The following is a 14,744-nucleotide window of genomic DNA, read 5'->3' as shown; positions in this document are numbered from 1 at the left end:
GTAATGTACAGGCTCCTGTACTGTACGTGTATTGTGGATGTAGCAGAGCTGTATGTGTGTAATGTACATGCTCCTGTACTGTATGTGTATGGTGGATGTAGCAGAGCTGTATGTGTGTAATGTACACGCTCCTGTACTGTATGTGTATTGTGGATGTAGCAGAGCTGTATGTGTGTAATGTACACGCTCCTGTACTGTATGTGTATTGTGGATGTAGCAGAGCTGTATGTGTGTAATGTACACGCTCCTGTACTGTATGTGTATTGTGGATGTAGCAGAGCTGTATGTGTGTAATGTACACGCTCCTGTACTGTATGTGTATTGTGGATGTAGCAGAGCTGTATGTGTGTAATGTACATGCTCCTGTACTGTATGTGTATGGTGGATGTAGCAGAGCTGTATGTGTGTAATGTACCCGCTCCTGTACTGTATGTGTATTGTGGATGGAGCAGAGCTGTATGTGTGTAATGTACACGCTCCTGTACTGTATGTGTGTTGTGGATGTAGCAGAGCTGTATGTGTGTGATGTACACGCTCCTGTACTGTATGTGTATTGTGGATGTAGCAGAGCTGTATGTGTAATGTACACGCTCCTGTACTGTATGTGTACTGTGGATGTAGCAGAGCTGTGTGTGTGTAATGTACACGCCCCTGTACTGTGTGTGTATTGTGGATGTAGCAAAGCTGTATGTGTGTAATGTACACGCTCCTGTACTGTATGTGTATTGTGGATGTAGCACAGCTGTATGTGTAATGTACACGCTCCTATACTGTATGTGTATTGTGGATGGAGCAGAGCTGTATGTGTGTAATGTACACGCCCCTGTACTGTATGTGTATTGTGGATGTAGCAGAGCTGTATGTGTGTAATGTACACGCTCCTGTACTGTATGTGTATTGTGGATGTAGCAGAGCTGTATGTGTGTAATGTACACGCTCCTGTACTGTATGTGTATTGTGGATGTAGCAGAGCTGTATGTGTGTGATGTACACGCTCCTGTACTGTATGTGTATTCTGGATGTAGCAGAGCTGTATGTGTGTAATGTACACGCTCCTGTACTGTATGTGTATTGTGGATGTAGCAGAGCTGTATGTGTGTAATGTACCCGCTCCTGTACTGTATGTGTATTGTGGGTGTAGCAGAGCTGTATGTGTGTAATGTGCACGCTCCTGTACTGTATGTGTATTGTGGATGTAGCAGAGCTGTATGTGTGTAATGTACACGCTCCTGTACTGTATGTGTATTGTGGATGTAGCAGAGCTGTATGTGTGTAATGTTCACGCTCCTGTACTGTATGTGTATTGTGGATGTAGCAGAGCTGTATGTGTGTAATGTACACGCTCCTGTACTGTATGTGTATTGTGGATGTAGCAGAGCTGTATGTGTGTAATGTACACGCTCCTGTACTGTATGTGTATTGTGGATGTAGCAGAGCTGTATGTGTGTAATGTACACGCTCCTGTACTGTATGTGTATTGTGGATGTAGCAGAGCTGTATGTGTGTAATGTACACGCTCCTATACTGTATGTGTATTGTGGATGTAGCAGAGCTGTATGTGTGTAATGTACACGCTCCTGTACTGTATATGCAATGTGGATGTAGCAGAGCTGTATGTGTGTAATGTACACGCTCCTGTACTGTATGTGTGTTGTGGATGTAGCAGAGCTGTATGTGTGTAATGTACACGCTCCTGTACTGTATGTGTATTGTGGATGTAGCAGAGCTGTATGTGTAATGTACACGCTCCTGTACTGTATGTGTATTGTGGATGTAGTAGAGCTGTATGTGTGTAATGTACATGCTCCTGTACTGTATGTGTATTGTGGATGTAGCAGAGCTGTATGTGTGTAATGTACACGCTCCTGTACTGTATGTGTATTGTGGATGTAGCAGAGCTGTATGTGTGTAATGTACACGCTCCTGTACTGTATGTGTATTGTGGATGTAGCAGAGCTGTATGTGTGTAATGTACACGCTCCTGTACTGTAGGTGTATTGTGGATGTAGCAGAGCTGTATGTGTAATGTACACGCTCCTGTACTGTATGTGTATTGTGGATTAGTAGAGCTGTATGTGTGTAATGTATACGCTCCTGTACTGTATGTGTATTGTGGATGTAGCAGAGCTGTATGTGTAATGTACACGCTCCTGTACTGTATGTGTATTGTGGGTGTAGCAGAGCTGTATGTGTGTAATGTACACGCTCCTGTACTGTATGTGTATTGTGGATGTAGCAGAGCTGTATGTGTGTAATGTACATGCTCCCGTACTGTATGTGTATTGTGGATGTAGCAGAGCTGTATGTGTGTAATGTACGCGCTCCTGTACTGTATGTGTATTGTGGATGTAGCAGAGCTGTATGTGTGTAATGTACACGCTCCTGTACTGTATGTGTATTGTGGATGTAGCGGAGCTGTATGTGTGTAATGTACACGCTCCTGTACTGTATGTGTATTGTGGATGTAGCAGAGCTGTATGTGTGTAATGTATATGCTCCTGTACTGTGTGTGTATTGTGGATGTAGCAGAGCTGTATGTGTGTAATGTACACGCTCCTGTACTGTATGTGTATTGTGGATGTAGCAGAGCTGTATGTGTGTAATGTACACGCTCCTGTACTGTATGTGTATTGTGGATGTAGCAGAGCTGTATGTGTGTAATGTACACGCTCCTGTACTGTCCGTGTATTGTGGATGTAGCAGAGCTGTATGTGTGTAATGTACACGCTCCTGTCCTGTATGTGTTTTGTGGATGTAGCAGAGCTGTATGTGTGTAATGTACACGCTCCTGTACTGTATGTGCATTGTGGATGTAGCAGAGCTGTATGTGTGTAATGTGCACGCTCCTGTACTGTATGTGTATTGTGGATGTAGCAGAGCTGTATGTGTGTAATGTACGCGCTCCTGTACTGTATGTGTATTGTGGATGTAGCAGAGCTGTGTGTGTGTAATGTACACGCTCCTGTACTGTATGTGTATTGTGGATGTAGCAGAGCTGTATGTGTGTAATGTACACGCTCCTGTACTGTATGTGTATTGTGGATGTAGCAGAGCTGTATGTGTGTAATGTACACGCTCCTGTACTGTATGTGTATTGTGGATGTAGCAGAGCTGTATGTGTGTAATGTACACGCTCCTGTACTGTATGTGTATTGTGGATGTAGCAGAGCTGTATGTGTGTAATGTACACGCTCCTGTACTGTAGGTGTATTGTGGATGTAGCAGAGCTGTATGTGTGTAATGTACACGCTCCTGTACTGTATGTGTATTGTGGATGTAGCAGAGCTGTATGTGTGTAATGTACACGCTCCTGTACTGTATGTGTATTGTGGATGTAGCAGAGCTGTATGTGTGTAATGTACATGCTCCTGTACTGTATGTGTATTGTGGATGTAGCAGAGCTGTATGTGTGATGTACACGCTCCTGTACTGTATGTGTATTGTGGATGTAGCAGAGCTGTATGTGTGTAATGTACATGCTCCTGTACTGTATGTGTATTGTGGATGTAGCAGAGCTGTATGTGTAATGTACACGCTCCTGTACTGTATGTGTATTGTGGATGTAGCAGAGCTGTATGTGTGTAATGTACAGGCTCCTGTACTGTATGTGTATTGTGGATGTAGCAGAGCTGTATGTGTGTAATGTACACGCTCCTGTACTGTATGTGTATTGTGGATGTAGCAGAGCTGTATGTGTGTAATGTACACGCTCCTGTACTGTATGTGTATTGTGGATGTAGCAGAGCTGTATGTGTGTAATGTACACGCTCCTGTACTGTATGTGTATTGTGGATGTAGCAGAGCTGTATGTGTGTAATGTACACGCTCCTGTACTGTATGTGTATTGTGGATGTAGCAGAGCTGTATGTGTGTAATGTACACGCTCCTATACTGTATGTGTATTGTGGATGTAGCAGAGCTGTATGTGTGTAATGTACACGCTCCTGTACTGTATATGCAATGTGGATGTAGCAGAGCTGTATGTGTGTAATGTACACGCTCCTGTACTGTATGTGTGTTGTGGATGCAGCAGAGCTGTATGTGTGTAATGTACACGCTCCTGTACTGTATGTGTATTGTGGATGTAGCAGAGCTGTATGTGTGTAATGTACACGCTCCTGTACTGTATGTGTATTGTGGATGTAGCAGAGCTGTATGTGTGTAATGTACACGCTCCTGTACTGTATGTGTATTGTGGATGTAGCAGAGCTGTATGTGTGTAATGTACCCGCTCCTGTACTGTATATGTATTGTGGATGTAGCAGAGCTGTATGTGTGTAATGTACACGCTCCTGTACTGTATGTGTATTGTGGATGTAGCAGAGCTGTATGTGTGTAATGTACACGCTCCTGTCCTGTATGTGTACTGTGGATGTAGCAGAGCTGTATGTGTGTAATGTACACGCTCCTGTACTGTATGTGCATTGTGGATGTAGCAGAGCTGTATGTGTGTAATGTACACGCTCCTGTACTGTATGTGTATTGTGGATGTAGCAGAGCTGTATGTGTGTAATGTACACGCTCCTGTACTGTATGTGTATTGTGGATGTAGCAGAGCTGTATGTGTGTAATGTACACGCTCCTGTACTGTATGTGTATTGTGGATGTAGCAGAGCTGTATGTGTGTAATGTACACGCTCCTGTACTGTATGTGTATTGTGGATGTAGCAGAGCTGTATGTGTGTAATGTACACGCTCCTGTACTGTATGTGTATTGTGGATGGAGCAGAGCTGTATGTGTGTAATGTACACGCTCCTGTACTGTATGTGTATTGTGGATGTAGCAGAGCTGTATGTGTGTAATGTACACGCTCCTGTACTGTATGTGTATTGTGGATGTAGCAGAGCTGTATGTGTAATGTACACGCTCCTGTACTGTATGTGTATTGTGGATGTAGCAGAGCTGTATGTGTGTAATGTACACGCTCCTGTACTGTATGTGTATTGTGGATGTAGCAGAGCTGTGTGTGTGTAATGTACACGCTCCTATACTGTATGTGTATTGTGGATGTAGCAGAGCTGTATGTGTGTAATGTACATGCTCCTGTACTGTATGTGTATTGTGGATGTAGCAGAGCTGTGTGTGTGTAATGTACACGCTCCTGTACTGTATGTGTATTGTGGATGTAGTAGAGCTGTATGTGTAATGTACACGCTCCTGTACTGTATGTGTATTGTGGATGTAGCAGAGCTGTATGTGTGTAATGTACAGGCTCCTGTACTGTATGTGTATTGTGGATGTAGCAGAGCTGTATGTGTGTAATGTACACGCTCCTGTACTGTATGTGTATTCTGGATGTAGCAGAGCTGTATGTGTGTAATGTACCCGCTCCTGTACTGTATGTGTATTGTGGATGTAGCAGAGCTGTATGTGTGTAATGTACACGCTCCTGTACTGTATGTGTATTGTTGATGCAGCAGAGCTGTATGTGTGTAATGTACACGCTCCTGTACTGTATGTGTATTGTGGATGTAGCAGAGCTGTATGTGTGTAATGTACACGCTCCTGTACTGTATGTGTATTGTGGATGTAGCAGAGCTGTATGTGTGTAATGTACACGCTCCTGTACTGTATGTGTATTGTGGATGTAGCAGAGCTGTATGTGTGTAATGTACACGCTCCTGTACTGTATGTGTATTGTGGGTGTAGCAGAGCTGTATGTGTGTAATGTACATGCTCCTGTACTGTATGTGTATTGTGGATGTAGCAGAGCTGTATGTGTAATGTACACGCTCCTGTACTGTATGTGTATTGTGGATGTAGCAGAGCTGTATGTGTGTGATGTACACGCTCCTGTACTGTATGTGTACTGTGGATGTAGCAGAGCTGTATGTGTAATGTACACGCTCCTGTACTGTATGTGTACTGTGGATGTAGCAGAGCTGTATGTGTGTAATGTACACGCTCCTGTACTGTATGTGTATTGTGGATGTAGCAGAGCTGTATGTGTGTAATGTACACGCTCCTGTACTGTATGTGTATTGTGGATGTAGCAGAGCTGTATGTGTGTAATGTACACGCTCCTGTACTGTATGTGTATTGTGGATGTAGCAGAGCTGTATGTGTGTAATGTACACGCTCCTGTACTGTATGTGTATTGTGGATGTAGCAGAGCTGTATGTGTGTAATGTACACGCTCCTGTACTGTATGTGTATTGTGGATGTAGCAGAGCTGTATGTGTGTAATGTACACGCTCCTGTACTGTATGTGTATTGTGGATGTAGCAGAGCTGTATGTGTGTAATGTACACGCTCCTGTACTGTATGTGTATTGTGGATGTAGCAGAGCTGTATGTGTGTAATGTACACACTCCTGTACTGTATGTGTATTGTGGATGTAGCAGAGCTGTATGTGTGTAAGTTACGCGCTCCTGTACTGTATGTGTATTGTGGATGTAGCAGAGCTGTATGTGTGTGATGTACACGCTCCTGTACTGTATGTGTACTGTGGATGTAGCAGAGCTGTATGTGTAATGTACACGCCCCTGTACTGTATGTGTATTGTGGATGTAGCAGAGCTGTATGTGTGTAATGTACACGCTCCTGTACTGTATGTGTATTGTGGATGTAGCAGAGCTGTATGTGTGTAATGTACACGCTCCTGTACTGTATGTGTATTGTGGATGTAGCAGAGCTGTATGTGTAATGTACATGCTCCTGTACTGTACGTGTATTGTGGATGTAGCAGAGCTGTATGTGTGTAATGTACAGGCTCCTGTACTGTACGTGTATTGTGGATGTAGCAGAGCTGTATGTGTGTAATGTACACGCTCCTGTACTGTATGTGTATTGTGGATGTAGCAGAGCTGTATGTGTGTAATGTACACGCTCCTGTACTGTATGTGTATTGTGGATGTAGCAGAGCTGTATGTGTGTAATGTACACGCTCCTGTACTGTATGTGTATTGTGGATGTAGCAGAGCTGTATGTGTGTAATGTACATGCTCCTGTACTGTATGTGTATGGTGGATGTAGCAGAGCTGTATGTGTGTAATGTACCCGCTCCTGTACTGTATGTGTATTGTGGATGGAGCAGAGCTGTATGTGTGTAATGTACACGCTCCTGTACTGTATGTGTATTGTGGATGTAGCAGAGCTGTATGTGTGTAATGTACACGCTCCTGTACTGTATGTGTATTGTGGATGTAGCAGAGCTGTATGTGTGTAATGTACACGCTCCTGTACTGTATGTGTACTGTGGATGTAGCAGAGCTGTGTGTGTGTAATGTACACGCTCCTGTACTGTATGTGTATTGTGGATGTAGCAGAGCTGTATGTGTGTAATGTACGCGCTCCTGTACTGTATGTGTACTGTGGATGTAGCAGAGCTGTATGTGTGTAATGTACACGCTCCTGTACTGTATGTGTATTGTGGATGTAGCAGAGCTGTATGCGTGTAATGTACACGCTCCTGTACTGTATGTGTATTGTGGATGTAGCAGAGCTGTATGTGTGTAATGTACACGCTCCTGTACTGTATGTGTATTGTGGATGTAGCAGAGCTGTATGTGTGTAATGTACACGCTCCTGTACTGTATGTGTATTGTGGATGTAGCAGAGCTGTATGTGTGTAATGTACACGCTCCTGTACTGTACGTGTATTGTGGATGTAGCAGAGCTGTATGTGTGTAATGTACCCGCTCCTGTACTGTATGTGTATTGTGGATGTAGCAGAGCTGTATGTGTGTGATGTACACGCTCCTGTACTGTATGTGTATTGTCGATGTAGCAGAGCTGTATGTGTGTAATGTACACGCTCCTGTACTGTATGTGTATTGTGGATGTAGCAGAGCTGTATGTGTGTAATGTACACGCTCCTGTACTGTATGTGTATTGTGGATGTAGCAGAGCTGTATGTGTGTAATGTACACGCTCCTGTACTGTATGTGTATTGTGGATGTAGCAGAGCTGTATGTGTGTAATGTACACGCTCCTGTACTGTATGTGTATTGTGGATGTAGCAGAGCTGTATGTGTGTAATGTACACGCTCCTGTACTGTATGTGTATTGTGGATGTAGCAGAGCTGTATGTGTGTAATGTACACGCTCCTGTACTGTATGTGTACTGTGGATGTAGCAGAGCTGTGTGTGTGTAATGTACACGCTCCTGTACTGTATGTGTATTGTGGATGTAGTAGAGCTGTATGTGTGTAATGTACACGCTCCTGTACTGTGTGTGTATTGTGGATGTAGCAGAGCTGTATGTGTGTAATGTACACGCTCCTGTACTGTATGTGTATTGTGGATGTAGCAGAGCTGTAGGTGTGTAATGTACACGCTCCTGTACTGTATGTGTATTGTGGATGTAGCAGAGCTGTATGTGTAATGTACACGCTCCTGTACTGTATGTGTATTGTGGATGTAGCAGAGCTGTATGTGTGTAATGTACAGGCTCCTGTACTGTATGTGTATTGTGGATGTAGCAGAGCTGTATGTGTGTAATGTACACGCTCCTGTACTGTATGTGTATTCTGGATGTAGCAGAGCTGTATGTGTGTAATGTACCCGCTCCTGTACTGTATGTGTATTGTGGATGTAGCAGAGCTGTATGTGTGTAATGTACACGCTCCTGTACTGTATGTGTATTGTGGATGCAGCAGAGCTGTATGTGTGTAATGTACACGCTCCTGTACTGTATGTGTATTGTGGATGTAGCAGAGCTGTATGTGTGTAATGTACACGCTCCTGTACTGTATGTGTATTGTGGATGCAGCAGAGCTGTATGTGTGTAATGTACACGCTCCTGTACTGTATGTGTATTGTGGATGTAGCAGAGCTGTATGTGTGTAATGTACGCGCTCCTGTACTGTATGTGTATTGTGGATGTAGCAGAGCTGTATGTGTGTAATGTACACGCTCCTGTGCTGTATGTGTATTGTGGATGTAGCAGAGCTGTATGTGTGTAATGTACACGCTCCTGTACTGTATGTGTATTGTGGATGTAGCAGAGCTGTATGTGTGTAATGTACACGCTCCTGTACTGTATGTGTATTGTGGGTGTAGCAGAGCTGTATGTGTGTAATGTACATGCTCCTGTACTGTATGTGTATTGTGGATGTAGCAGAGCTGTATGTGTAATGTACACGCTCCTGTACTGTATGTGTATTGTGGATGTAGCAGAGCTGTATGTGTGTGATGTACACGCTCCTGTACTGTATGTGTATTGTGGATGTAGCAGAGCTGTATGTGTGTGATGTACACGCTCCTGTACTGTATGTGTACTGTGGATGTAGCAGAGCTGTATGTGTAATGTACACGCCCCTGTACTGTATGTGTATTGTGGATGTAGCAGAGCTGTATGTGTGTAATGTACACGCTCCTGTACTGTATGTGTATTGTGGATGTAGCAGAGCTGTATGTGTGTAATGTACACGCTCCTGTACTGTATGTGTATTGTGGATGTAGCAGAGCTGTATGTGTGTAATGTACACGCTCCTGTACTGTATGTGTATTGTGGATGTAGCAGAGCTGTATGTGTGTAATGTACACGCTCCTGTACTGTATGTGTATTGTGGATGTAGCAGAGCTGTATGTGTGTAATGTACACGCTCCTGTACTGTATGTGTATTGTGGATGTAGCAGAGCTGTATGTGTGTAATGTTCACGCTCCTGTACTGTATGTGTATTGTGGATGTAGCAGAGCTATATGTGTGTAATGTACACGCTCCTGTACTGTGTGTGTATTGTGGATGTAGCAGAGCTGTATGTGTAATGTACACGCTCCTGTACTGTATGTGTATTGTGGATGTAGCAGAGCTGTATGTGTGTAATGTACACGCTCCTGTACTGTATATGTATTGTGGATGTAGCAGAGCTGTATGTGTGTGATGTACACGCTCCTGTACTGTATGTGTATTGTGGATGTAGCAGAGCTGTATGTGTGTAATGTACACGCTCCTGTACTGTATGTGTATTGTGGATGTAGCAGAGCTGTATGTGTGTAATGTACACGCTCCTGTACTGTATGTGTACTGTGGATGTAGCAGAGCTGTATGTGTGTAATGTACACGCTCCTGTGCTGTATGTGTATTGTGGATGTAGCAGAGCTGTATGTGTGTAATGTACACGCTCCTGTACTGTATGTGTATTGTGGGTGTAGCAGAGCTGTATGTGTGTAATGTACATGCTCCTGTACTGTATGTGTATTGTGGATGTAGCAGAGCTGTATGTGTAATGTACACGCTCCTGTACTGTATGTGTATTGTGGATGTAGCAGAGCTGTATGTGTGTGATGTACACGCTCCTGTACTGTATGTGTATTGTGGATGTAGCAGAGCTGTATGTGTGTGATGTACACGCTCCTGTACTGTATGTGTACTGTGGATGTAGCAGAGCTGTATGTGTAATGTACACGCCCCTGTACTGTATGTGTATTGTGGATGTAGCAGAGCTGTATGTGTGTAATGTACACGCTCCTGTACTGTATGTGTATTGTGGATGGAGCAGAGCTGTATGTGTGTAATGTACACGCTCCTGTACTGTATGTGTACTGTGGATGTAGCAGAGCTGTATGTGTGTAATGTACACGCTCCTGTACTGTATGTGTATTGTGGATGTAGCAGAGCTGTATGTGTGTAATGTACACGCTCCTGTACTGTATGTGTATTGTGGGTGTAGCAGAGCTGTATGTGTGTAATGTACATGCTCCTGTACTGTATGTGTATTGTGGATGTAGCAGAGCTGTATGTGTAATGTACACGCTCCTGTACTGTATGTGTATTGTGGATGTAGCAGAGCTGTATGTGTGTGATGTACACGCTCCTGTACTGTATGTGTATTGTGGATGTAGCAGAGCTGTATGTGTGTGATGTACACGCTCCTGTACTGTATGTGTACTGTGGATGTAGCAGAGCTGTATGTGTAATGTACACGCCCCTGTACTGTATGTGTATTGTGGATGTAGCAGAGCTGTATGTGTGTAATGTACACGCTCCTGTACTGTATGTGTATTGTGGATGTAGCAGAGCTGTATGTGTGTAATGTACACGCTCCTGTACTGTATGTGTATTGTGGATGTAGCAGAGCTGTATGTGTGTAATGTACACGCTCCTGTACTGTATGTGTATTGTGGATGTAGCAGAGCTGTATGTGTGTAATGTACACGCTCCTGTACTGTATGTGTATTGTGGATGTAGCAGAGCTGTATGTGTGTAATGTACACGCTCCTGTACTGTATGTGTATTGTGGATGTAGCAGAGCTGTATGTGTGTAATGTTCACGCTCCTGTACTGTATGTGTATTGTGGATGTAGCAGAGCTATATGTGTGTAATGTACACGCTCGTGTACTGTGTGTGTATTGTGGATGTAGCAGAGCTGTATGTGTAATGTACACGCTCCTGTACTGTATGTGTATTGTGGATGTAGCAGAGCTGTATGTGTGTAATGTACACGCTCCTGTACTGTATATGTATTGTGGATGTAGCAGAGCTGTATGTGTGTGATGTACACGCTCCTGTACTGTATGTGTATTGTGGATGTAGCAGAGCTGTATGTGTGTAATGTACACGCTCCTGTACTGTATGTGTATTGTGGATGTAGCAGAGCTGTATGTGTGTAATGTACACGCTCCTGTACTGTATGTGTATTGTGGATGTAGCAGAGCTGTATGTGTAATGTACACGCTCCTGTACTGTATGTGTATTGTGGATGTAGCAGAGCTGTATGTGTGTAATGTAGATCCTCTTGTACTGTATGTGTATTGTGGATGTAGCAGAGCTGTATGTGTGTAATGTACACGCTCCTGTACTGTATGTGTATTGTAGATGTAGTAGAGCTGTATGTGTGTAATGTACACGCTCCTGTACTGTATGTGTATTGTGGATGTAGCAGAGCTGTAGGTGTGTAATGTACACGCTCCTGTACTGTATGTGTATTGTGGATGTAGCAGAGCTGTATGTGTGTAATGTACACGCTCCTGTACTGTATGTGTATTGTGGATGTAGCAGAGCTGTATGTGTGTAATGTACACGCTCCTGTACTGTGTGTGTATTGTGGATGTAGCAGAGCTGTATGTGTGTAATGTACACGCTCCTGTACTGTATGTGTATTGTGGAGGCAGCAGAGCTGTATGTGTAATGTACACGCTCCTGTACTGTATGTGTATTGTGGATGTAGCAGAGCTGTATGTGTGTAATGTACACGCTCCTGTACTGTATGTGTATTGTGGATGTAGCAGAGCTGTATGTGTGTAATGTACACGCTCCTGTACTGTATGTGTATTGTGGATGTAGCAGAGCTGTATGTGTGTAATGTACACGCTCCTGTACTGTATGTGTATTGTGGGTGTAGTAGAGCTGTATGTGTGTAATGTACACGCTCCTGTACTGTATGTGTATTGTGGATGTAGCAGAGCTGTGTGTGTAATGTACACGCTCCTGTACTGTATGTGTATTGTGGATGTAGCAGAGCTGTATGTGTGTAATGTACACGCTCCTGTACTGTATGTGTATTGTGGATGTAGCAGAGCTGTATGTGTGTAATGTACACGCTCCTGTACTGTCCGTGTATTGTGGATGTAGCAGAGCTGTATGTGTGTAATGTACACGCTCCTGTACTGTATGTGTATTGTGGATGTAGCAGAGCTGTATGTGTGTAATGTACACGCTCCTGTACTGTATGTGTACTGTGGATGTAGCAGAGCTGTATGTGTGTAATGTACACCCTCCTGTACTGTATGTGTAGTGTGGATGTAGCAGAGCTGTATGTGTGTAATGTACACGCTCTTGTACTGTATGTGTATTGTGGATGTAGCAGAGCTGTATGTGTGTAATGTACACGCTCCTGTACTGTATGTGTATTGTGGATGTAGCAGAGCTGTATGTGTAATGTACACGCTCCTGTACTGTATGTGTATTCTGGATGTAGCAGAGCTGTATGTGTGTAATGTACACGCTCCTGTACTGTATGTGTATTGTGGGTGTAGCAGAGCTGTATGTGTGTAATGTACACGCTCCTGTACTGTATGTGTATTGTGGATGTAGCAGAGCTGTATGTGTGTAATGTACACGCTCCTGTACTGTATGTGTATTGTGGATGTAGCAGAGCTGTATGTGTGTAATGTACACGCTCCTGTACTGTATGTGTATTGTGGATGTAGCAGAGCTGTATGTGTGTAATGTACACGCTCCTGTACTGTATGTGTATTGTGGATGTAGCAGAGCTGTATGTGTGTAATGTACACGCTCCTGTACTGTGTGTATTGTGGATGTAGCAGAGCTGTATGTGTGTAATGTACAAGCTCCTGTACTGTATGTGTATTGTGGATGTAGCAGAGCTGTATGTGTGTAATGTACACGCTCCTGTACTGTATGTGTATTGTGGATGTAGCAGAGCTGTATGTGTGTAATGTATATGCTCCTGTACTGTATGTGTATTGTGGATGTAGCAGAGCTGTATGTGTGTAATGTACACGCTCCTGTACTGTGTGTATTGTGGATGTAGCAGAGCTGTATGTGTGTAATGTACATGCTCCTGTACTGTATGTGTATTGTGGATGTAGCAGAGCTGTATGTGTAATGTGCACGCTCATGTCCTGTATGTGTATTGTGGATGTAGCAGAGCTGTATGTGTGTAATGTACACGCTCCTGTACTGTATGTGTATTGTGGAGGTAGCAGAGCTGTATGTGTGTAATGTACACGCTCCTGTACTGTATGTGTATTGTGGATGTAGCAGAGCTGTATGTGTGTAATGTACACGCTCCTGTACTGTATGTGTATTGTGGATGTAGCAGAGCTGTATGTGTAATGTACACGCTCCTGTACTGTATGTGTATTGTGGATGTAGCAGAGCTGTATGTGTGTAATGTACACGCTCCTGTACTGTATGTGTATTGTGGATGTAGCAGAGCTGTATGTGTGTAATGTATATGCTCCTGTACTGTATGTGTATTGTGGATGTAGCAGAGCTGTATGTGTGTAATGTATATGCTCCTGTACTGTATGTGTATTGTGGATGTAGCAGAGCTGTATGTGTGTAATGTACACGCTCCTGTACTGTATGTATACTGTGGATGTAGCAGAGCTGTATGTGTGTAATGTACACGCTCCTGTACTGTATGTGTATTGTGGATGTAGCAGAGCTGTATGTGTGTAATGTACACGCTCCTGTACTGTATGTGTATTGTGGATGTAGCAGAGCTGTATGTGTGTAATGTACACGCTCCTGTACTGTATGTGTATTGTGGATGTAGCAGAGCTGTATGTGTGTAATGTACACGCTCCTTTTCTTTATGTGTATTGTGGATGTAGCAGAGCTGTATGTGTAATGTACACGCTCCTGTACTGTATGTGTATTGTGGATGTAGCAGAGCTGTATGTGTGTAATGTACACGCTCCTGTAGTGTATGTGTATTGTGGATGTAGCAGAGCTGTATGTGTGTAATGTACACGCTCCTGTACTGTATGTGTATTGTGGATGTAGCAGAGCTGTATGTGTGTAATGTACACGCTCCTGTACTGTACGTGTATTGTGGATGTAGCAGTGCTGTATGTGTGTAATGTACACGCTCCTGTACTGTATGTGTATTGTGGATGTAGCAGAGCTGTATGTGTGTAATGTACACGCTCCTGTACTGTATGTGTATGGTGGATGTAGCAGAGCTGCATGTGTGTAATGCACACGCCCCTGTACTGTATGTGTATTGTGGATCTAGCAGAGCTGTATGTGTGTAATGTACACGCTCCTGTACTGTATGTGTATTGTGGATGTAGCAGAGCTGTATGTGTGTAATGTACACGCTCCT

At 43.5% G+C, this 14,744-nt stretch overlaps 1 protein-coding gene across 2 annotated transcripts in view; it reads right to left on the bottom strand.

Annotated features, from left to right (window-relative positions):
• LOC136629094 (zinc finger protein 84-like) overlaps positions 1-14,744 on the bottom strand; it is a 341,525-nt gene that overhangs the window by 90,293 nt on the left and 236,488 nt on the right. The window lies entirely within an intron of this gene.

The sequence above is a fragment of the Eleutherodactylus coqui genome, chromosome 5 (assembly GCF_035609145.1).
Source record: "Eleutherodactylus coqui strain aEleCoq1 chromosome 5, aEleCoq1.hap1, whole genome shotgun sequence".
Classification (NCBI taxonomy): Eukaryota; Metazoa; Chordata; class Amphibia; order Anura; family Eleutherodactylidae; genus Eleutherodactylus; species Eleutherodactylus coqui.
Note: the sequence above shows the minus strand (reverse complement) of the source record. Positions and strands in the feature narration are given on the sequence as shown.